This window comes from Herpailurus yagouaroundi, unplaced genomic scaffold (genome assembly GCF_014898765.1).
Source record: "Herpailurus yagouaroundi ecotype Mexico unplaced genomic scaffold, PumYag 141, whole genome shotgun sequence".
NCBI lineage: Eukaryota > Metazoa > Chordata > Mammalia > Carnivora > Felidae > Herpailurus > Herpailurus yagouaroundi.
Genome location: NW_024412396.1, coordinates 40,994,736 through 41,019,669, shown reverse-complemented (window position 1 = coordinate 41,019,669; position 24,934 = coordinate 40,994,736). Strand labels below are relative to the sequence as shown.

Genomic DNA, 24,934 nt, shown 5'->3' with positions numbered 1-24,934 from the left:
TTCCCCACCAAACTGAGCTCTGTCGTCAGGGGGCTCAGCAGCTCTCCTTCCCTTTGTCCTCCAGCCTTCCCGCTTTCTGAGCAGAGCTGTTAACTTATGACCTCCCAGACGCTAAGTTGCGCTTGCTGTCGGAACATAGTCCGTCAGGCCCCTCCGCTTTTTGCAAGCCAGACTCGGGGGCTCTGCTTGGCCGGCGAGCCGCCCCTCCGCCCCGGCTCCCTCCCGCCAGTCCGTGGAGCGCGCACCGCCTCGCCGCCCTTCCTACCCTCTTCCGTGGGCCTCTCGTCTGTGCTTGGCTCCGGCGACTCCGTTCTGCTAATCCTCTGGCGGTTTTCTGGGTTATTTAGGCAGGTGTAGGTGGAATCTAAGTGATCAGCAGGACGCGCGGTGAGCCCAGCGTCCTCCTACGCCGCCATCTTCCCTCTCTCCGGTCATCATACTCTCTAAAATATGTCTGCTTTTAAAATATATTTCCTCCTTTCATTTCTTAAGTGGTAAATTTACAAATAAATAAAAATGCACAACTTTCAACTTGCTCCCGAAAACCTTATTAATTGAAGTATCTACTTCTGATGACACAGTCCAAAATTCAGGCTATAATAACAGATGCTATCCAAAATGAATCACAAAATAAATACAAATATTTTATATTTTCAGAAACAAATTTCAGCCTTGATTATTATAATAATTAACTTTATTCATGTCAGTGGAATTTCTAAAAGATTAAAAAAGATCAGAGAAAGGACTTTTAAAGGTGATACAAAGTAATTTTTTTAACATTTACTTATTTTTGAGAGAGAGAGAGACAGAGAGCAGGAGAGGGGCAGAGAGACAGAGACACAGAATCCAAAGCAGGCTCCAGGCTCTGAGCTGTCTGCACAGAGCCCGACGCAGGGCTTGAACCCACGAACTGTGAGATCATGACTTGAGCTGAAGTCGGATGCTCAACCAACTGAGCCACCGAGGCACCCTCAAAGTAATTTTTGAGTCAATTCAATAGGTCATTTAGTTGAACATAAATGAATGGGGACAATCACAATTGCATTTATATATTAATAAATTCACTCAGTTAAACCACTACATCTCAAGAACAAAGAGAAATAATATTTAGGAGGATGGAAATCTTTCAAATGACAACAGGATGATTCTCATCTACCTGAAAAAAATGAGAGCTGAGAGTTATATGCTTAAAGTGTATAAAATCATGGAATAATGTCAGATTTAAACAAGGTATTCAAAATGTGTTCACCACATCTTAGAATTAGGGATATTTCAATGGTGTTTGAAAGAAGTAGTTTAAGAATAAATAAAATAGGGGTGCCTGGATGGCTCAGTGGGTTGGGCGTCTGACTCGGCTCAGGTCATGATCCCAGATCTCACAGTTCACGGGTTCGAGCCCCGTGTCTGGCTCTGTGCTGACAGCTCAGAGCCTGGAGCCTGCTTTGGATTGTGTCTCCTGCTCTCTCTGCCCTTCCTCTGCTCGTGCTCTCTCTCTCTGCCACTCAAAAATAAATAAACATTTTAAAAAAGAATAAATAAAATAAAACCTAATTTTACACAATAGGTAGAATTCTTACAGAACTCATTATCCCAAGAGAAGATAACTTAAACCAGAAATGATATGTTTGGGGTAAAATATGAATGTTCATATCATGGCAGCACAAAGGACAACTATTATCTCCTATAAAATGTCACTGAGAACTGTTAAATCAGAGTAATTAACTGGATTAATCAGTGTTATGACCCCAATGCCCTTTTTTAGGCTTCAATGCACAGGAAATAACATATATAAGATAATAAAACTATGCTACATTTTGGCTCTAAAGGATGCTTTTTCTTTGTGTACCAACAAACTATTATTTCTTTTCCTTGCAATATGGAGATAAAAGGTAGATATATATAGAAACAGAAAAGGGTAAGAGTAGGAAGAATAGAATATTACTTATGCCTGCTGATAATGCTTGATTGGTTAGAGTAGAATTCATAAAATAAGGATATTGGAGTTCTGAAGCTATTACTCCATAGTTGTTTTAATAGAACAAATCTTGTATGCACTACTTCCTCTCACCAATGTCAAACAACAAAAAAATATTCATTGAAAACTGTTTAAGCCAAGGATCACTGGTTGCAAAGAACAGAAACCTAGTCAAATTAGCTCAAGTAAAAAGGAAATTACTGAAAGAATACAAGGGAATTTGCCAAGAAACAAAAAGCAGGAAGTACAACTGTACCTCAAGAGACGGGAAACCTGTAATTCGCACCATGTTTCTGTGGCCACGTGGTCTGTGTGGCTCAGCTACATCCTCCTTTCTGCTAATTAACTCCTCTCTTGGTCAAGGCTCATCTTGTAGATATCAGCTTCAGTCTACAGATTTTACAATTTAGTTTCACCCTCAGATAAGCTAGTCTCTGTGTTGTAATAATATTAACATTTACTGAGGCCTGTGTTAGGTAGTATATATGAACATTATGAACATTATTTCTTTTAATTACCAAACTGACCCTATAGGGGACGTACTTATAGATAACCAGTGAAGGAGTTAGAATCCACATCCATCAGACTCCAGAGTTAGAGTGCTCACCTACAAGATTGGATTACCTCTCAAAAGAGAATCGTATTGGCACAGCCCAGCCTAAAGGATTAGTTTCCCAGAGTCAGGTAATCACACTGGCCTGTAAAGCTGTGATTATATGTGTGTATGTGTGTGTGCATGCACACATGCGCAGGAAGGGAGGAGTGGCCACATGACACATATATGACAGCAGGGCTATATTCCCCAAATAGGTGATATTAGATAGGACATAGGGAATTAATAACTGGTATATGGTAAACTTTGGCTTTTAGGAATTTAAAATTTTAGGAACTTAACTCTTAGAACATAGGGCAATTTTTAGAATCATCCATTTATGTATCTCTATCACTGCATTTACCAAGCTGTTTATAATTGTTTTTGTATGTATCTGTCTCCCCTACAAATATGGAATATGGACATAAACCTTAACCTATTTATCCTGTTGCTTCAGCAATGACCACGATCCCAGGTACATAAAAAACATAAAGTATTTAATTGAATAAAATGAATTGAACTAAATATACAAAGTACTATAATTAATATAGATTCCACAGTCTATTGTAGGAAACAATAACTTAACTAGTTAGTAGATGACCCCACCATTCAGCTTCATGATCTAAATGTTATTGATAAATTTTGAGATTGGAGTACATCATCAGTTTTACCGCTTTACAATGTAAAACAGTCATTATTACTGAGGTCCTGCCTTTTTAGGTCTCTTAAATAACAAATAGTTGGAAAATGGTATATAAATACTTGCTAAGCTATATTTATTTAATACTTCTATTCTTCTTGTTGCTTGCAAAGTACTTGAGAAATGTATAGGCATTCTGCTTTGGATCCATTATTATATTTACTTATTTTGAGAGAGAGAGAAAGAGAGAGACAGAGTGAGCACATGCTAGTGTGTGCAGGGGGACAGCACAGAAAGAGGGAGAGAGAATGTCAAGCAGGCCCTGAGCTATCAGTCGCAGAGCTTGAACTCATAAACCATGAGATCATGACCTGAGCCGAAATCAAGAGGTTGGATGACCAACTGGCTGGACCACCCAGGCGCCCCTCCATTATCCATTTTTTAAGTATACACTACTTAAATAGGACGTGGCAGGAAAGAAGATAATATTCTTGCTTTTGTTATACTGTTTTGACTACACGTATACTTTTCCAGGGAGCTGAACCTAATTTCCTGGACATAAAGGATTATTTTTGAGAGTGACAAACACAACAGAATTCACATTTTAGTTATTAAATAATATTAGAAACTTATAGTTAATTTTTACATGATGAAAAGAGCCTGGTGGAACTGGAAATTATGCTTAGGCATCTTGTATGTATGTTTTATTGTTAGAACAAAGTCTGTCCGTTCATTCACAACTGTGTGGGTTTCACATTGTATATTAACTTGAATTAGATAATGAAATTAATTTATAAGAATCTCATTTAGAATATCTTTATATATCATAGCAGAAAACATACAAATGAATTAAATGTTACACTGAAAACTAACATTTTCATATCTCTTGTTAATGCTATTTGTGATCATTACTATCATACTGTAGTTATTTTTACTTTCTGAGAATTTTCACATATTAGCTCAGTTTATCTACAGCAAGCTTTCTGTTCTCCTTGAGGAAGAACTTAACATACTGAGGTTTTACCAAACACTAACCAACCTGGGGGAGAAGAAATAGCCATCTCACATTCACTAAGAAACAGATCTAATCATAAGACTACAGAATATCCCTTCACCCATACTATACCACCACATCAATAGGGCTACTGAATAATAACAAAGGAGTACGGCTAAAAGAACTGCCTATTTAAGGAGTCTCTAAGAATATCTAAAAACAACAGGGGAGACAAAAACAGGAATACTAGAGGAAAAATTAGCATCTGATACATAGCTACAGCTAAGAGTAAACTCCTAGCCAGATAAACACAAAGGTCTATCTACTTTAGTTCCTTTTTACCTGATATATCATGTCCAGTTTTCAACGAAAAAATTACAAGACATGCTAAGGGCAGAAAGTACAGACTGAAGGGACAAAGCAACTGTCAGTTCCAGACTCATACATGGCAGAGATTTGGGAATTATCAGACCAGGAATTTAAAATGACTATGATTATTACCATTTGCAACTACGTGGATGGATCTGGAGGGTATTATGCTAAGTGAAATTAGTCAGTTAGAGAAAGACAAAAATCATATGACTTCATTCACATGAGGACTTTAAGAGACAAAACAGATGAACATAAGGGAAGGGAAACAAAAATAATATAAAAACAGGGAGGGGGACAAAACAGGAGAGACTCATAAATATGGAGAACAAACTGAGGGTTATAGGAGGGGTTGTGGGAGGGGGGATGGGCTGAATGGGTAAAGGGCATTAAGGAATTTACTCCTGAAATCATTGTTTCACTATATGCTAACTAATTTGGATGTAAATTTTAAAAAATAAAAAATAAAATTAAAAAAATAAATAAAATGACTGATTAATATGCTAAGGATTCTAATGATAAAAGTGAACAATATGCAAGATGAGTAATGTAAGCAAAGAGATGGAAACTCTAAGAGAGAATCAAAAGGAAATGCTAGAAATCAAAAACATTGTAACAGAAACTAAGAATGCCTTTGATGGGCTCATCAGTAGACTGGGCGTGACCAAGGAAAGAATCAGTGATCTTGCAGATATGGCCGATATAAATCTACAAAACTGACTGGAAAGAGGAAAAAAGAATGAAAAGGATGAAACAGAATATCCAAAACCTATGAGACAATTACAAAAGGTGCATATACATGTAATGGGAATACCAGAGGAAAGAAGAGGAAGAGAAGAAATATTTGAAGTAATAATGCCCGAGAATTTTCCAAAATGAATGACAGACACCGAACAACAGATATATAAACTTCAGACAGCACCAAGCAGGATAAATACTTTTAAGAAATCTATATTTAGGGATATTATAATCCAACTGCAGAAAATCAAAGGCAAAATCTTGAAAGTAGGTAGACGGGGTTGGGGATCTTATCACTAGAGGAACAAGGAAAAGAATCACATCGACCTTCTCTTCGGAAACCATTTAAGCAAGAAGAGAGTAGAGTGAAATACTTCAAAGTTTTGAAAAATTAAAATCATCTACTTAGAATTCTATATTCAGTGAAATTATCCTTCAAAAGAGAAGAAGAAATAAAGACTTTCTTTGACAAACAAAAATTGGGGGAATTTGTTGCCAGCTTCAGAGAGAATGAAATGATATAGGTCAAAAACATGTGTGTGTGTGTGTGTGTGTGTGTGTGTATGAGTTTTAGAAAATGAATAAATAAAAGGAAAATGAAATCTTATCTTTTTATTATTCTTAATTAACCTTACAAACTATCAGTTTATTAAACAAAATAGTGACAAAATATTTGGTGGTCATAGCTTATGGAAAAAATAAAGGACAACCATGCTATAAGGGATGGGAGGGAGGATTTGGGATTACTCTTTTATAAGGTGCTTGCAGTTCCCATGAAGTGATACAGTGTTATTTGAAAGTAGACTTGTATTATTTGTAAATATGTATTATAAAGCCTCAGGCAACCACTTAAAAAAAAAAAGTTGTGATTTATATGCTAAGACAGGAGAGAAAATGGGATCTTATACAGTCATCAATTAAAACCAGAGAAGGCAGAAGAATAGAGGAAGATAAAAAAGAAAGAACAAGGTCAATGAATAGAAAAGTCATAAATGAGGTTTACATTAAACCAACTATATCAATACTGACTTTAAATGTAAGTAATCTAAAATATACTAATTAGAAGACAGGGACTATCAGAGTGGATAAAAAAAAAAAAGCAAGACTCAGCTACATGGTCTTTATAAGAAATATACTCTAAATATGAAAACATAGATTAAAAGTAAAGGGATGGAAAAAATTCATTATGCTAACAGTAATCAAAAGAAAGTTGGAATAGCTCTATGAATTTCAGACAAGCAGACTTCAGAGCAAGGAAAATTATTGGCAATAAAGAGAGGCATTATATAATGATAGCAGGTCAATTCACCAAGAAGCCATAACTATCCCTAATATGCATGCACCTAACAACAGAGTGTAAAAATATATGAGGTAAAAACTGATAGAATTGCAAGGATAAATACACAAGCTATAGTTTGGAGACTTTAACACTACTCTATCAGTAAGTGACAGAACAAGCAGTCAGAAAATCAGTAAAGATATAGTTGAACAGGACAGTATCATCAATCAACTGTATCTAAGTGACATGGGATGCTTCACCCAATAGCAGAATATACATTCTTCTCAAGTTTGCAGGGAATATTCACCAAAACAGACCATCTTCGGGGCCATAAAACACACCTTAACAAATTTAAAAGAACATATATCATAGATTATAATGGAATTAAATGAAAAAATATTAATACAAAGATTGCTGGAAAAATCCCAAAATATTTGGAGATTAAACAACACACTTATAAATAACACAAGAATTAAAGAATTCTTGAGAGATGAAATAAATGTTGAACTAAATGAAAATTAAAAAAAAAACATTAAAATTTGTCAGATACAGCAAGGGTAGTACTTAGAGGAAACTCCATAGCACTTTATGCACATATTGAAAAAAGAAAAATCTAAAATTAACATTCCAACTTAGAAAACTAGCAAAAAAAAAAAAAAACCAAAAAACGAAGAGCAAATTAAGTCTGAAGTAAGCAGAAAAAGATATCAATAAAATTGAAAGCAGGAAAAAAATAGAGAAAATCAACAAAACCAAAAGTTGGTTCTTTGAGAAGATTAATAAAATAGACAAGCCCCTACTTGGGCTAACCAAGAAAAAAAGAAGACACAAATTACTAATATCAGAAATGGAAGAGGGACCATCACTACTGATGCCATGGATATTGAAAGGATAAATGAATAGTATGTACAACTCTATGCCCACAAATTTGATGACTTAGGTGAAATGGACCAATTCCTTAAAAGACAAATTCTACCAAAACTCAAACAAGGAGAAACAGATCATTTAATTAGGTTTGTATCAAAGAAACTGAATAATTAATAACTTTCCAAAACAAAAAGCACCACATCCAAATAGTGAATTCTGCCAAATATTTAAGGAAAAAATGACATCAATTCTCTATGATCTGTTCCAGAAAACAGAAGCAGAAGAAGCACTTCCTCACTCATTCTATGAGGCCATTACACTAATTCCAAAACTATACAAGGATGTTATAAGAAAGGAAACAGACTAATATTTTTCATTAATATAAGTGCAAAATACTCAAGAAAACACTAGCAAATCAAATCTAACAATGTTTAAAAAGAATCACACACCATGATCGGTTGGGATTTATTTCAGGTTAATCAAGGCTGATTCAACATTTGAAAATTAATTAATGTAATCCCTCACATCAACAGGCTGAAGAAGAAAAATCATATGATAGTATCAAAAGATATAGAAAAATCCACATCCTACATCCAAAATCCATTCATGATAGAAACTCTCAGCAAGGGGAATTTCTTCAATTTAATAAAGAACATCTAAAGCCAACCTACTGCTAATGGCAGATATAATTGTAAGAAACTTGATGTCTTTTTCCTAAGATGAAGAATAAGGCAAGGATGTTCCTCTCATCATTTCTATACAACATTGTACTGGAAGTCCTGGCTAACTCACTAGGACAAGCAAATGAAATAAAATGTATACAGATTGGGAAAAAAAAGACATAAAACTATCTTTATCTTTATTCTGAGATGACAGGATCATCTATGTAGAAAATCCCAAAGAACTGACATAAAAATGCTGGAGCCAGTAAGCAATTATATCAAAATATCAGGAAACAAGGCTAATATATAAAAGTCAAAGCCTTTCCTATACACCACCAATGAGCAACTAGAATTTAAAATTAAAAACATACCACCATTTACATTAGAACCAAAAAATAAAGAGTGAGAGAGAGAGAGAAAGACATTTAAGTCAAAATATGTATGAGATCTATAGGAGGAAAACTATAAAACTCTGGAGAAATAAATCAAAGAAGATATAAATAAATGGATAGTACAAATTCATAGGTAGGAAGACTCAGTATGGTTAAGATGTCCATTTTTCACAACTTGGATCTATAGATTCAACACAATCTCAGTGAAAATCCCAGCAAATTACTATGTAGATACCAACAAAATAATTCTAAAGTTTATATGGACAGGCAATCAAAAAGACAAAGTCAAGAGAACTGATACTATCTGACTTTTAGACTTAACTAAAAAGCAACAGTAATCAAGACAGTGTGGTGTTGGTGAAAAAATAGACAAATAGATCCATGGAACATAACAGAGAGCCCAGAAATAAACACAGACAAATATATTCAACTGATTTTTGACAAAGAAGCAAAGTCAATCCAATCAAGAAAGAATAGTCTTTCAACAAATGGTGCCAGAACAACTGTATGTCGACATGCAAAAAAAAAAAAAAAAAAAAAGAGAGAGAGAGAGAGAGAAGAAAAGAAAAATCTAGACAGTGACCTTGTATCTTTCACAAAAAATTAACTCAACATGGATCATAGACCTAAATGTAAAACTCAAAACAATAACTTAAAAAAAAATTTTTTTAAGTTTATTTATTTATGAGAGATAGAGGCAGCATGAGGGGAGGGGCAGAGAGAGAGGGACACACAGAATCCGAAGGAGGCTCCAGGCTTTGAGCTGTTAGTACAGAGCCCAATGCAGGGCTGGAACCCACAAACTATGAGATCATGACTTGAGCCGAAGTCAAAAGTTTAACCACTGAGCCACCCAGGTGCCCCTCAAAACTCCAACACTTTTAGAAAAGAAATACAGGAGAAAATCTAGGTGACCTTGGGTTGGCACTGTGTTTTTACATACAGCACCAAAAGCATAATCCATAAAAGAAAAAAATTGAAAAGTTGGACTTCATTAAAATTGAAAAATTCTGCTCCATGAAAGACATTGTTCAAAGAATTAAATGAAAAGCCACAGACAGGGAGGAAATTTCTGTTAATAAACTTACATCCAAAATATGAAAAGAGCTCTTAAAATTCAAGAAGACCAACAACTTTATCATAAAATGGGCAAAAGATCTGAATAAACACCTGTCCAAAGAAGACATATAAATGGCAAGTAGGCATATGAAATGATGCTCAACATTAAAGATCATTAGTGCACTGTAAATTCAAAAAGGATACCACTACATGTCTATTAGGATGGCTAAAATCTAAAACAGTGACAACACCAAATGCAGGAGAGGATGTGAAGCAACACAAACTTTCATTCACAGCTGGTGAAAATGCAAAATGCTAAAGCTACTGCTACAAACCAAATCTTGTATCCTCTCTAAATTCTTGTGTTGAAGTTCTGATCCTCAATGTGATAGTACGAGGAGGTGGGGGCCTTTGGGAGGTAATTAGGCTTAGATGAGGCCATGAGGGGATGACCCCCCAAGATGGGACTGCAGCCCTTGTAAGAAAAGAAAGAGGAATCAGAGTTTCTTCACTCTATCAGGTGAAGGTTCAGCAAGAAGGCAGCCCCCTGCAAGCCAGGAAGAGGGCTCTCACCAAGAACAAATTTGCTGGTACTCTGATTTTGGACTTCCCGGCCTCTAAAACTGTGAAAACAAATGTCTGTTGTTGAAGCCATCCAGTCTGTTTTGTTTGTTTGTTTGTTTGTTATAGCAGCCCAAGCAGACGTTTTGGAAGATAGTTTGGCAGTTTCTTACAAAGCTAAACATAGTCTTAACCAGACAACCAAGCAAGCTCTCTCTTAAGCATTTACCCAAATGATTTGAAAACCTATACTCACACAAAAAACCTGTACATGAATGTTTATACCAGCTTTATTTATTAATTTCACAAAATTGGAAGCAACCAAGATGTCCCTCTGAAATACAGAGAACAAACTGAGGGTTGCTGGAAGGGGGAGGACTTTGGGGGGTTAGGCTAAATGGGTGATGAGCACTAAGGAGGGCAATTGTTGGAATGAACACTGGATGTTATATGTAAGTGATGAATCACTAAGTTCTATTCCTGAAACGAATACTACACTATATGTTAACTAACTTGAAATAAAAAAAAAAAAAAGAAGTCCCTCAATATGTGAATAAAACTGTAGCACATCCATACAATTAAATATTATTCAGCAAAAAAGAAATGAGCTGTCAAGCTACAAAAAAGACACGGAGGAACTTTTCTTAAAAAGCAGTTAGTCAGAAAAGACTACATAATGATTCCAACTATATGATAATCTGGAAAAGGCAACATTATGGAGACAGGAAAAAAAAAATCAATGCTTGCCAGAGGTTGAAGGGAGGGAGTGAGAGTGAACTGGTGGAACACAGAGGGGGTTTTTAGGGCAGTGAAACTATTGTGTATGATTATGTAATGGTGGATACATAACATTATACATTTGGCAAAACCCATATAACTATATAACACAGAGACTGAACCCCAAAGTAAACTATGAATAATAGTTAATAATAATGTACTAACATTGGTCCACTGATTGTAACAAATGTACCACATTGAGGTAAATGTTAATAATAGGGAAACAGAGCCATGGTGGACTGGTGGTGTAAGAGAAGGAGGGACCATATGGGGACTCTGTACTTTCTAACAAATTTTTCTGTAAATGTATAACTGTTCTAAGAAATAAAGTATATAATTTAAAAAAACATGCATTCAAAAAAGACCTAAAAGAATATGCATACACACATATCTATATATTTTTATTTTGTTACATTTTTTACACTTTCTGGGTTTTTCAACAATGGATGTTCATTGCTTTATATTTTAAAAATTTATTTTAAAATATGCCAAATGGAATGAATAAATTTACCATTAACCATTTACCATCAACAGAACAATAATCTGATCCAGATAAAATTAAATCCAGAAAATCCTGATCTCTGACACTGTTGTCCAGTTAAGATAATCTCTAATCCTCCTTTTTCTTGTCATATATTAATTAAAAATCATGCTACCTCCTTTTAGAGTCATTTTCTGGAAAGAATAAATGAGGAAAGCTCTTTTTTAAAAAAAGGATATCAGAGATAAAAATGATTAATTATGGGAAAAGATAAGGTGCTTCCTTTGATTGAAGAGGAAAGTAGGCCTAGAAAGATTTCAATGGAATCTCTAACTAACAAAGGCTAAATTTATCACAAATTTGAAATACAAAGAGAACATTCTGTTAAATCAAAGGCTTTCTCAGTCCAACTGTAAGGCTAGATGGAAGAACTGCTTAAATTCAATGAAGTATGAGTCATGGGTTAACTGAAACTCCTGCCCTGGGAAGAAGCTTGTTCTATACGAATGTACTTAATTTCTACTTCAGTGTAGATGTTTTCAAGTTCACAACTGTAAGACTTTTCTGGTCAATACTGATCTGAAGGCTATCATTTGAGATAAGTGGAAAGATAGCATTTCCAAAGTCCTTATTCTTTTACGGCAAACATCCATATAAAATCTGTCTTCATATATAATAGTTTTTTATTCTTTCCTATTTGATGGAAATTTAAGGCTTACAAGATATCAAAGTGATACCTAATCAAGCCTCTATCCCTATTTATTGTCTCCCAAACTGTTAACAAAACAAAAACAAAACTCTTAAAATTAACAACATTAATCCTTTATTGAAATGCCTTTGGTGTAATAATATCTCATATCTATTAATAGGCCTCAACCATTCATGTAAGCCCATCTAAGTAGCTTCATCGTGTCCCATTATAGTAATGTATGCTTTCTTTATTCAAGCATGACACAGCACAGAGATTTATTTCACATTAAACTTTTTTGAATAAAAAGAAAAAAAGGATTCAAGAACAGGTGTCTCAGGCTAGATTTGGGACTGCATAAGTGAGCTTTGTGTTAGGGGACGATAAGAATACATTTAAAATTTTAATTGAAGAATGCCAGGCACCAGAGGCAAATAGCATGCGATTTTTTTTAAGTGCTAAAAACAGCCAGCTGCCAAAAAGGGTAAGCTAGCTGATGGTTACAGCTGTTCACCATCATGCAACAAAAACACAAAAGCTCTCTATTTCTTGAGGTATGTCTTATCCACACAATAGACTATGGGCCTCCACACATCATTTTTGTATCCTTGTGTTAAGTTACCACAGCATGGCATAGAACTATTCAAAATTAAGGAAAAGTGATTTTTTGACTGTACTATTTTAAATGATCTACAACTACATCTTCTTTGGTTTAATCTAGGAGAGAATTGACTGCATTATTCTTACTGTTTTATGTAATGGCCACAGACAAAGTGAATTCTTCCATGTAGTGCTGCTAGGGAAAAAATTCCTTTTTTGAATTGGGAAATTGAGTGGCAGATTGCAAAAATGTGTTTTCTCACATTCCAGTGACAAAAGAGTTGGTAAATGTCAAGCAAGAAAAAAAAAAGTCTGAGTTTTACCATCTCCTTATTTCTGCCCGTCACAAACCTAAACACAGAGAGGAGGAAGGACAGGAGAAACAACAATGGCCTTTCTAAAAACCCACAGACTGAACAGTCTTTTAATGTGAGTATTTCTTCTCTGTGGTCCCTGATACAGAACAGCATTTGATTAAATTAAACTGATTAAGCATAAAACTGGCTAACAGCATACTATGTTTTACTAAAAAAGCAATAGTTTGAAAATGCTAGTTTGTCCTTGGCAAGAGACAATTCTATCAACATACAGCTGTGGAGCGATTCCTTCTGTTATTTTTGAAGACTGACATGGCTAGATAGAGGGTTCAGAGTATTTTTTAACCACAACGCAAAAACTTCATTCAAACCTTCTCCAAATGATGCCTTTCCCTCTCTTTTACTTAAATCTCCTCAGCATTCTCTAAAGACCCAGGCAATTCATTTCAACAGGACAGAACTGCAAAATAGTCTTTAAGAAGTGGTATGGCGGGGCGCCTGGGTGGCTCAGTCGGTTAAGCGTCCGACTTCGGCTCAGGCCATGATCTCGCGGTCTGTGGGTTTGAGCCCCGTGTCGGGCTCTGTGCTGACAGCTCAGAGCTTGAAGCCTGCTGGGGATTCTGTGTCTCCCTCTCTCTCTGCCCTCCCCCTGCTCATGCTCTGTCTCTCTCTGTCTCAAACATAAATAAAAACATTAAAAGAAGTGGTACAGCAAATGCAATAATTTGCAGAAGTGTTTTCTTATGCATCTGTGGCCACTCCTATTTTTACTCAATTACATAGATAATTCCACGACTAGAATAGAGAGGATAATGTACAAATAAATAGTTAAGGGCATACTAACAGTTGTTATAGTAAAACATGTATCAGTCTTTTGTTAAACAACTAAAAATGCCATCAAATATACATTTCCATATAAAATTAATGCCAAACAAAATACCTGCACCAACACAGAACACAGAAACCAAAACTGCTATTTATCACATATACATTTCTTTTCAGGCTAAGAAAAATGTTCAAAAAAGAGATTTAATTTAATCAAATGAGAAACATTTAAATTATATATACCCAGCAGACTAGGGACTGGGGAGTTATCTGTATATACTTTAATTAGTTCAATAATTACATATTAATATTAATGATATTCAGAAAAAATAGCTTGAGGCTACTGCCAGATTTTTTAAATGTCATGAATATACACATAACATATACTACTCATACAATAGGTGCCAGTCTGTACAAACTGTAAACTTATAGAATCTTTGCCTCCCCTGATTTTATTTTTGGTGTTTGGAATACTGTTCAGTTGGCATGGAGTAATTTATCCTTTTCTCTCTTTTTGAGAAAAATCCCCCTGTATCCAACCATTTGATTAATTATTTAACTGTCATATTACAAATCGTGTTAGCAGAAAATACATCTCCTGATATAGTTTAATACTTTCTTGTGTGCTTAGAAAGTACAAATCTTTCAGTGACATTCATTGTTTATATCCTTGCCATGCTTTACAAAAACAGACTGAGTAGTAATAATAAAGCCAATCCTGTCATTTCCTCAATTTAATTAAAAAATTTCCTAACAAGCAATTCTGTTTGTGTTAATCTCCTATTTAGAATGGAAGCTTCTTGAGAACAGGGACTCTGTTTTTATCATCTATACTAAGATTGGCAAACTTTTTCTGTAAAGGGCCAAATAGTAAATATTTTATGCTTTACAGGCCATATACATCTCTGTCATATTTTTTAAAAACACTTTATAAATGTAGCAGGCCTTATAAAATCAGGCTTTGGGGGCTATGGTTTGCTGATCCTGAGCATAATGTTTAGAGATAAGGTTCTGAAGTTAGACTGAGGATTTCTTATTACTTCTGGCAAATTACTTACCTATATAAAATGTGGATAATGACAGTACCTACAATATAGGTTTACTGTGAATACCAAATGAAACAATATATGCAAAGTTTTAAGCACTGTTACATAGTAAGATTCACTAAATATCAGCTATGCTATATATACTATCACTTTCATAATGCCTGAACTGAGAAGTATTCAATAAATGTTTACTGAGTTGAAGGCTCAACAAGACAGACATATACATACGCAGCTAAGACTTTGTACAGGAAAAATGCCCTGTTTAGTCCATAAAGTACATTTAAACTTAGCTATTTTTTTAACTTAGTATTTTTCAGTGTTAACTATTTTCTTAGTTATTTTCAGTTTTACTGTTTTACTGAGCATATTTTTTATGATTTACTAAAAATATTAGGGATAAAAATTTTAAAATAGCCTTTTAATATTTGGATTATTTTAACTAATATAAATATGTGAAAGTGAAATTTTATCACAACAAAATTTATAAGACACCAAGATGGTTAAATTTTATTGGAATTTTGTTACAAGCCAACAATAAGGCCATCATATTTTAAAGCATTTTTCAAATATTTCCATGCCTTAAAATAAAGTAAAATAAAAATAAAATAAAATAATTTTTAAAAATCGTGTTCTTTAAAAAGAAACAAACAAACCTTTTTCTATGCCGATTGCCTCATTTGTTCCTCTCATCAGAAACCTATGAGTCACATTGATTGGGCTACATTTTCTTTAGCTGGTAGATTTGGAAAGGGAGACTAAGATTTTTCAAGCATCATTTTGCTTAGAGGCAATTTAACTTAAAAAGAAACCCCAAACAACTAACAACTGAGTAACAACTATTGGCTAGTACTATTTGGCAAAAAAGAGACAAAAATAAACCAGACAAGCTTCTCAAAGAACTCACAATACAGTCACAGAGATATATAAACAAACTATTTAAATATACTATATTTATACATGAGAACATGAGATCAACTGCAGAGAAGAACCACAAAAGAAATGATACTAAAAGATAAATAGGGTTTCATGCAATGAAATAGAGGAAAGACATTCTAGAAAGAAATAGCATGTTCCCAGCATAAAAATAAAAGTGTACATAACTCTCAAGAAATAAACTAGAAATAGTTAATAGTTAACTCTCAAGAAATAAACTTTCTCAAGAAATAAGCTAGACTGGTGAAATCAGGAGTATGGGGAACATTTTAAGAAGTGGGCGGGATATGAGAGGGGCTTACTTCCTAGTTGCTAAGTAAGGAGTTTATACATACCTCTCTAGACACTGAGCAGCCAAGGAAGATTTTAAGAAACAAAGTCGTATTTGATTTTGGAAATATCATTCTGATGGCAGTGTGGAGAATGGATTAAAAGGAGATAGATTCTGAAAGCAAGAGGAACAGTTAGGAGACTACTGGAGTAGTTGTCCCACAGAGAGATTAGGCATATGTAGACAAGATAAAGATATGTATAGTTTACAATGACCTAGCAATATACCACTTCTAGGCATATGTACAGCTTTCCAATCAACATGCTGCAAAATATTTGATGGCAGGTAAAAATTTAAGGTGTGAGGGCAGACATAAATAAAGCAGTGAACAGAATGGGGAGACCAGATATTATGCCCATATGTTATCAACTGATTTTTGACAAAACACCAAGACAATTCAATGGAGAAAGGCAAATTTTTTAACAGATAAAGCTGGACTGACTAGATATACAGAAAACAATGAATCTCAAACTTTACCTCATACTGTACACAAAAATTAATATGAGTGGGATCACAGACATAAACCTAAAAGCCAAACCAATAAAGCTTCTGGAAGAAAACATAAAATAATATCTCTGTGACTTTAGGATAGGCAAAGATTTCTTATGATAAAAAAGCACTAACTTTTATAGTACTAGAAAAAAAATTGATAAACTGGACTTAAACAAAATTAAAAATTTTTGATCTTCAAAAGACACTGTTAAGAAAATGAAAAGGCAACCCACAGACTGAGAGAAAATTCTTACATATCATGTTTCTGATCAAAAATCTGTATCAGAAACACATATATACATACACACATTCCTTCTGTAAACTGAAAATAAAAACATAAACAACCCAATTTTAAAAATTAATAAGACTCAGATAAGGGTGTTGGTTATATTACCAAGACTCACTGAATTATACATTTAAGATCTGTTTATTTCACCATAAATTAATTTTACCTCACATTAATAAGTACATGGAAAAGTCAAATTTAAAAAAACAATTCCCAGATTTACAGAGGTTGAAACCGTATTTGTCTGGTAATTATTATTTTAGAGTAGGAGTCAGCAAACTTTTTTTATAAAAAGCCAGACAGTAAATATTTTAGGCTTTGCAGGCCATATGGTCTCTGCTGCAACTATTCAACTCTGTCACTGTAATATGAAAGCATCCATAGACATGATGTTTACAAACGGGCATGGGTGTGTTCGAGTCAAACTATTTACCAAAATAGGTGGTGAGCTAAGTTTGGCTGAGGACTACCGTTTGCCTGCCCCTTTTTTAGAGCATAAGATTTTATTTGTAACACACTGCCACAGAGATCTCTGTAGCTTTACCATATTCCACCACCTCCCAGATAATAAGGCCAGTAAAAGTATCTTTTAACATACGGTAAGACGTGAAAACCTTTGATAAGCACTGCCTTAGAGAAATACATATGCACAAGGAGACATGCACAAAGATATTCATTAATCATTGTTTATAGTGGGAAAAACCTGAAATAATTTAAACGTCCATCAATGAGGACAATTTGTGAATACACAAATCATGACACATACATACAATAAAATACAGTAGGAATGAACTAAATGTTCACTTATTAACACATGTATAATATAAGTGGGTATGTTTAAGACAGCGACTCATGACAAGCCATAAAGTAACCTTTTTTTAAAATTCCAGTATAGTTAACATACAGCATTTTATTAGTTTCAGGTGTATAATATAGTAATTCAACACTTGCATACATCACCCACTGCTGGTGACAAGTGCACTCCTTAATCCCCATCACCTGTTCCACCCATCTCCCCACCCACCTCCCTTCTGGCAACCATCAGTTTGTTCTATATAGTTAAGAGACTGTTTTTCGGTTTGTGTATGTCTCTCTCTCTCTCTTTTTCCTTTGCTTATTTGTTTTCTTTCTTAAATTTCACATATGAGTGAAATTATACAGTATTTGTCTTTCTCTGACTGACTTATTTGGCTTTCAGTATTATACTGTCTAGCTCCATCCATGTTGTTGCAAATAGCAAGATTTCATTCTTTTTATGGGTGAATAATACTCCACTTGTGTATACATGCACAAGGAGACATGCACAAAGATATCGGATATTCATTAATCATTGTTTATAATGGGAAAAACTTGAAATAATACACACACACATACATACACACACACACACACACGCACACACATCTTCTGTATGCATTCATCTATCACAGGCATGTGGACTGCTTCCATAATTTGGCTATTATAAATAATGCTGCAGTAAACACAGGGGTGCACATATCCCTTTGAATTAGTGTTTTTGTATTTATTGGATAAATACCCTGTAGTGTGATTACTGGATAGTGGGTAGTTCTATTTTTAACTTTTTGAGGAACTTCCATGCTGATTTCCACAGTGGCTGTGCCAGTTTGCATTCCCACCAACAGTGCAAGAGGGTTCCTTTTTCTCCAATTCCTTGCTAAGAATTCTTTTCCTACCATAAGATAATCTTTCCTCTGAAACAGAAATACCACATTACTTTTAAAATGTAGAAATCATACTCTTCAAAGGCTATCTTATCCTCTAAACTCAATCCAGGTACTAATGGCTAGACATTTCCAAAAGATGCACATGGAATGCTCTATAGATTCTAACATCTCAATCTGGGTGGACCCATGGTTCATATTGGACATAATCTTAAAAAGGGGGGGACACAGAGTACAATGTCTACTTTTGCCAATCCCATTATTGGATATTCTGAATTGCATGGATTAAGACTGGCCAGAGGTAGAAGCAGAAGCAGCTATGAAATCAGCCAATTCCCGAATTCCATTTGTCCCACTATCCAGTTTCAGTGGATATAGCAAGGTGGGCAGTGGCAACAGAAAAAGGAAAATACTGGTAATGAACCCTTTTATCAACAGCTTTTTTCATCATGCCTCAAAATCCCACTGGAGTGTTTTAGGGTAGTCCATTCCTAGCCACAGTCTAGACATATAATAAAAATAACCTCAAATAAGGTATTTAATATCCTGAAACTAGAGAGCATAGGAACATGCTACAGTACTTCAGTACTTCAATACAATGTTTTGGGTTCATAACCTAAACATAATCTCTGCTGGTCTGGCACATCTAGTTCCATCTAGTCAACAGACAGACAGGTAAGGTACCAGAGGGATGGTCAGTCCAAGACCCTTATTTTTATGTATTTCCAATAATCAGATCCTTATGATTTGCTCAATTCCATTGCCATTGTTTTGAAAAACCTTCTTCACCAAAGTCTACCTCCACTTTTAGGCAAGTTACCTGAAAATTAACACCTTGGGTATGTTCAGATTCTTAAGCATTAATTTTGACACAGCTCCCACACAATAGAAGCTTTACAGAAATCTTCTTTCTCTTAGTATTACCTAAATATTAGAGCTCCAAGACAGTATGTTTTATTCCAAGTCCCCTTCTTGCCTCCCAAAATCATCATCCTATCAGCTTACACAGCTAAAGAACTGAAGACTAACTGCTTTGTCAGGATGGTTTTCTAATTGGGGTCAGTGCTCTAGCTAAGAAGGAGATTTAGTCCCCCAAATTAAGGGGAATTGGTCAGGTTTCCTTGACAGGATATTGCTGGTATTCAATCAGTTTAGACATTGGGATTTTACTGGAGAATCTCAGTAAAATCTGAGTAGGGAATGGTCCTCATGTGGGCTGGGGAACTAAACCTGGATTTCCATGGAGGATGAGCAAAGGGGATGGTTATCTTTCCTTTGTCTCTCTACCATAATTTACCTCTTCTGTTTTCACTTACATTTCTGAATGAGCTTCACAAAAAACCACCGAGTACTTTTTTTTTTTAAGAGAGAGAGAGAGAGTACACACAAGAGGGGAAGAGTGGCAGAGGAACAGGGAGAGGGAGAAAGAGACAGAGACAGAGACAGAGACAGAGAAAGGGATGAAGGGAGGGAGAGGGAGAGGGAAGGAGAGAGAGAGAGAGAAAGAATCCTAAGCAGATCCCACGCTAAGTGTGCAGCCCGACACAGGGCTTGATCCCACAACCCTAGGATCATGTCCTGAGCTGAAATCAAGAGTCAGATGTCAACTGACTCAGCCACCCAGGTGTTCTGCATTGAGTACTTCTAAGTTTCATTAATTTGGTTGTTAAAAGTTTCTCAAAAGAAGCCCTTGCTAAAATCCCATGACCGAATTATGTTATTTTATTATTTTGCTCTGTTCCCATAAAGCTAAAGTGCTAATAAAAACACACATGGTGGTTTAAACTATATATAAAGCACTGTAAAATACATTATCACTTTGAATCCTCATAATTCCATAAGGTACACTGAACAGATATTAAGAAAGGTTGTGGGACACTAAAGTCACACGGTTAGTAACTCCTGATTCCCAATCGATAACACTGACCTGCCCTTAAAGACTATGCCTTTCCTTGTTCTTTAAAGGCTTAAATTATGCTCCCAGTGATGCCTTTAATTCCTTTGGCCAGAAACAATTTCTCTATCCTCTGATGACCTACAGAACTTTGTATCTCCCTTATGACACTTAGCATATCCTACCTCTGTTACATTTACAGATCTATAGGTCTTAGCATACTCAATACACATTCTTGAAGGGCAGGATTGGGTCTTATTTATCTAGTGTACCACCTTATTTACGTGGGTGATCCATGGTCAGAAACGTCATTATAAAAATATTATAAATATAAACATATATTTATACCTAATTATATTTATACCTAAATAAATATGCAGTATTTGTGTAACAGTTGTACTTTAAAAAATGTAAGACAGATGTATGATTTTTAATCAAGAATTATAATAATCCTAATTATAATATTATGTCTTTTGGGAAAATCATTTTGACTTATAGCATTACTATCTGCAATTTCTTGCTTCTAGGGAATATAATCTGCATTGTTTAAAGGCTACTTATATTAGTAGATTAAACTTTAATTGAATGAAAAGGAGTATCTCTTTTGGAAAAGGTAGGGAACTCAGATCTAATCCTTTTCAATACTGTCAGGAATATTTTTATTCCTTGCTTTCTGGGAAGCTAAACAAGAGGAAAAATACTGATCTCTAAAGTATCAGCTAGGGATGTTTATAATTCTGTAATCTGCTTCTGACCTTCTGCTAAAGATAAGGAAAATGTGTGAGAAGGAAAGTCTATTATTTAAATTACATATGCATAAAATACATTTTATAGTGTTACCTAATGTATAAACTTCTACTGAGCCTTCTTACTCAGCAACATCCTTTTGGAGGGAAGAAAAAGGATATATATCATTGCACTAAAGATCAGGGACTATTATCTTTTCCTATTACATGGATTACCATATTATTTATACAAACATGAGGAAGAAAGATAAGAAATTCTAGATTTATATCATACACAGAACTCTTGCATATAAAACTAACCAAAAGAGCTAGGAGGCATTCTTAACTTTCTTTAGCATTTCAACAGTTATCTTATTTGCAGAACCATTCTAAACTTGAATGTGATCTACATGTTTTAAACACATAGAACTCTTATCCAAATGCTACTAAAAGACTTCATTCTTCCTTTTATATACTTTGCTGTGTGGATCCAAAGCCAAATGTGACAGAGCCTCAAAGACTTACATAGGTGTGCCTCGGGAAAACAGAAAAATCCAAACATTTGAAAGAGGAAGGAAGGAAGGGAGGGCGGAAGGAAGGAAGGAATGAAAAACAAGTGATGAATCAGGGGACTACTAGATCATATTAGGAGAAAGATTCTTTCCTTTAGGAAAGGATTTCCTTTGGGAATCCTTTAAAAAGCTCCACTAAAATGTTTAAAACATCACTTGATTTATAATAATTCAATTTATAGCAAATCTTGAAGAAACACACTTGTAACATAAAGGTGTATCAGTATTTACAAAAACACTGATAATTTCTGAGTCAGGTATCATGGCCATGTGGCACAGACATCCCATAGGAAATAAGAGAACCTGGATTCTATTTCTAGTTCTAGCAACCTTGGATACGTTCTAACTAGACTTAAGGGATTTTCAAAAACTTTGCCAATGAAACTGTTTCCACTCCACAATGACTCTGATGCTAATTATGTGTTGCTACTTCTAAATCATACCGCTTTTTATCTGTGAACTCATTCTGCCAGAACCTTGTCTAAAAAGGCCAGAATATATTGCTAAAAAGATTCATTCTTAGTGATAAACCATTTTTTAAAAAAAGAAAATCTACGATTTGGCAAAAGTGCCTCACACAGCTTGCAGGGTAACAGATTTGGACCAGGATGCAGGAGAGGTGGGTTTGATTTGTTTCTTTTGTTGCATTTACTGTGCTCCGATAAACTGCTTGGCATCTCTATCCTCTGATGACCTACAGAACTTTGTATCTCCCTTATGACACTTAGCATATCCTACCTCTGTTACATTTACAGATCTATAGGTCTTAGCATACTCAATACACATTCTTGAAGGGCAGGACTGTGTAAATAACCCAGAACATCTAAGGCCTACTGCCCTCTGGAGTCTCCCCGTGAAGATAAAATAAGCTAAAAATTCAAATAGAATTTGAATGGTGCTTCTTAAAGTTTTCCACCAAAATGCTCCCGATAGCAGAGGAGAGTAAACTTAGATACTATTAAGAATATGAAGCCTGGCCTAAACCAATGGGCTAAAGTTTGATGTTTCATCAAATTTTTCATTTCACTCCATTACATATCCTGTTTGTTTTATTATTTGAAAATAATTTAACTTATATGCCAGCAAATAAAATTGTATCAATTTTCAGGAAAATGTATCATGTTTATCCTGGCAGTTTATAAACCTCTGACTCACTTTCCCCAGGTTTACATGTAACTCAATTTGAGAAGCACTTGTAGGATAAACTTGGAAATAAACATCTACGTGGGCTCACCCTGGGCAAGACTGTTGTGTGGATAAAGCTTCAGCTCTCTAATCCTGTATTTCTGTATTTCATAACTATAAATGATATATCAAAGACTTCTTTTTCTGCCCTTAAGTGGGAAGCTGAAGATAAAGGAAATGTCACAGTGAAAAAGAGTTTGAGTTCTACTGAGACATACATATAATCTAACTGGTATTTTACATTGCTGAAACAAAGATCTTTCTTTCTTTTATGAACCATGAATAGCAAAAAAAAAAAAAAAAAAAAAAAAAAAAGTCATACAGTTGAAACTAAAGTCCTGATGCACCTGCAATGATACTTGTTTAGGTCAGGTAATTCTCAGAGGAGTCGGATGCAGGGCAGAGAGACCCATCAGAATCTTGAAGCCTGGACAGCTAGCTTTTCAACTATGTATAGCACCAACTCACTCTCCAAGCCATTCTCCCTGTACCACCATCTCTTAGCCCCAAACTCAACCAGTTTAAAAGCCACTAACTACTGTTAGCCACTGTTATAGGTGGGAGTAAATCTTCTATCTGAGGTGTATTGGTATAGAAAAAATACTGAGATGAGGGTAAGGTAGCTTCAGGGGAGAATCTTTGGTCCAGAATTTTATTATGATAAATAGTGGGTTTACTAAGCACAGAGATATTTTAATGTCTAGATGTTATTCTCAGAAGTTCTTTCTCCTCTCTCAATCTCTTTCAATTTTTTCATTTAATTCTACAAGTTTAAAAAGGAAAAAACTATATGAAGCTCCTATAAAGGCTTAATTTTCATCTTACAGTAAAAAGATAACTTTCCTGTTGTTGCAAGTTATAATCTAACAATATATTCCATTATCATGTTTGTATTTTAAAATCTGGGGACCAAACATACACAATGAAAATAAACTGTATATGAACATCATCTTAATACCTGTTATGCTTTTATCATTTTCCCTTGTGATTACAGCCTATAAAAGTTGATAGGGAAGTAGGTATTGAGTATCATGAGCTTTTTATAGAGCTAAACTGAAGTTCAGAAGCTACAATTAATTGCCAAAGTTCAGAAAGCTAAAAATAACAGAAGTGAGATCCGATATGGTCAAACTCACAGTCCAGGATCTTTTCCTCTTCATCACATTACCTAATCAGAGAAATCAAAATGTTTTTTACAGCATAAGGGACCTCAAATATTATTTTCACTTATTTGGAGTTTCTATTAATTCTATTTGGATTAATAGAAACTTAATCAATCATCAAAGGTTGAAAATATTACAGTAAAAATGCCACACAGAAGCATATCCATAGTCTATCTTAATAGGTATATTATGCTTATGGACTCTTAACCACTTCATTATTTTATCAGTGTCAACATGAGATTAGCTGTTATTAAGGATACCCTGGCTGGACCATTTAGATAATTCTAATAGACATCTTAGTATTTTTATAAAAGTTAAAAATATTAGTTTCACAGGAAAATTTGAAGTATAATTTAATTTGTGCTTTGCTTGCTAAAGATTTTCCTTTTGATATAATGAGAGATATTTGCTTAAAGACTTTAGTGGTAGAACTACCATGTTGATCCAGCAATCCCACTCCTGGGTATGTATCTGAAGGAAATGAAATCACTGCCACAAAGAGATACATGCACCCTCATGTTCACTGCAGCATTATTCACAAAAGCCAAAACACAGAAACAACCTACATGTCCACCAATGGATGAATGGATAAAGAAAATACACACACTTACACGAATATTATTCAGCCATGAGAAAGAAGGAAATACCAGCATTTGTGATAACATGAATGGGCCTTGAGGACATTATGCTAAGTGACAATAAGTCAGAGAGAGACAAACACTGTATGATCTCATTTGTATGTGGAATCTAAAAAAACCGAACTCACAGAAACAGAGAACAGATTTTGTTCTCTGAAACGTATTTGCCAG

The 24,934-nt window shown here is 34.8% G+C and overlaps 1 protein-coding gene and 1 long non-coding RNA gene across 11 annotated transcripts in view; one reads left to right on the top strand and one right to left on the bottom strand.

The window, feature by feature from the left end:
- Positions 1 to 24,934, bottom strand: part of FUT8 (fucosyltransferase 8) — a 308,814-nt gene that overhangs the window by 35,318 nt on the left and 248,562 nt on the right. The window lies entirely within an intron of this gene.
- LOC121031916 (uncharacterized) overlaps positions 11,618 to 24,934 on the top strand; it is a 49,198-nt gene continuing 35,881 nt past the window's right edge. Inside the window, exon 1 of the long non-coding RNA XR_005790970.1 lies at positions 11,618 to 13,103. This is a non-coding gene — a long non-coding RNA (uncharacterized LOC121031916). The remainder of the gene's footprint in view (positions 13,104 to 24,934) is intronic.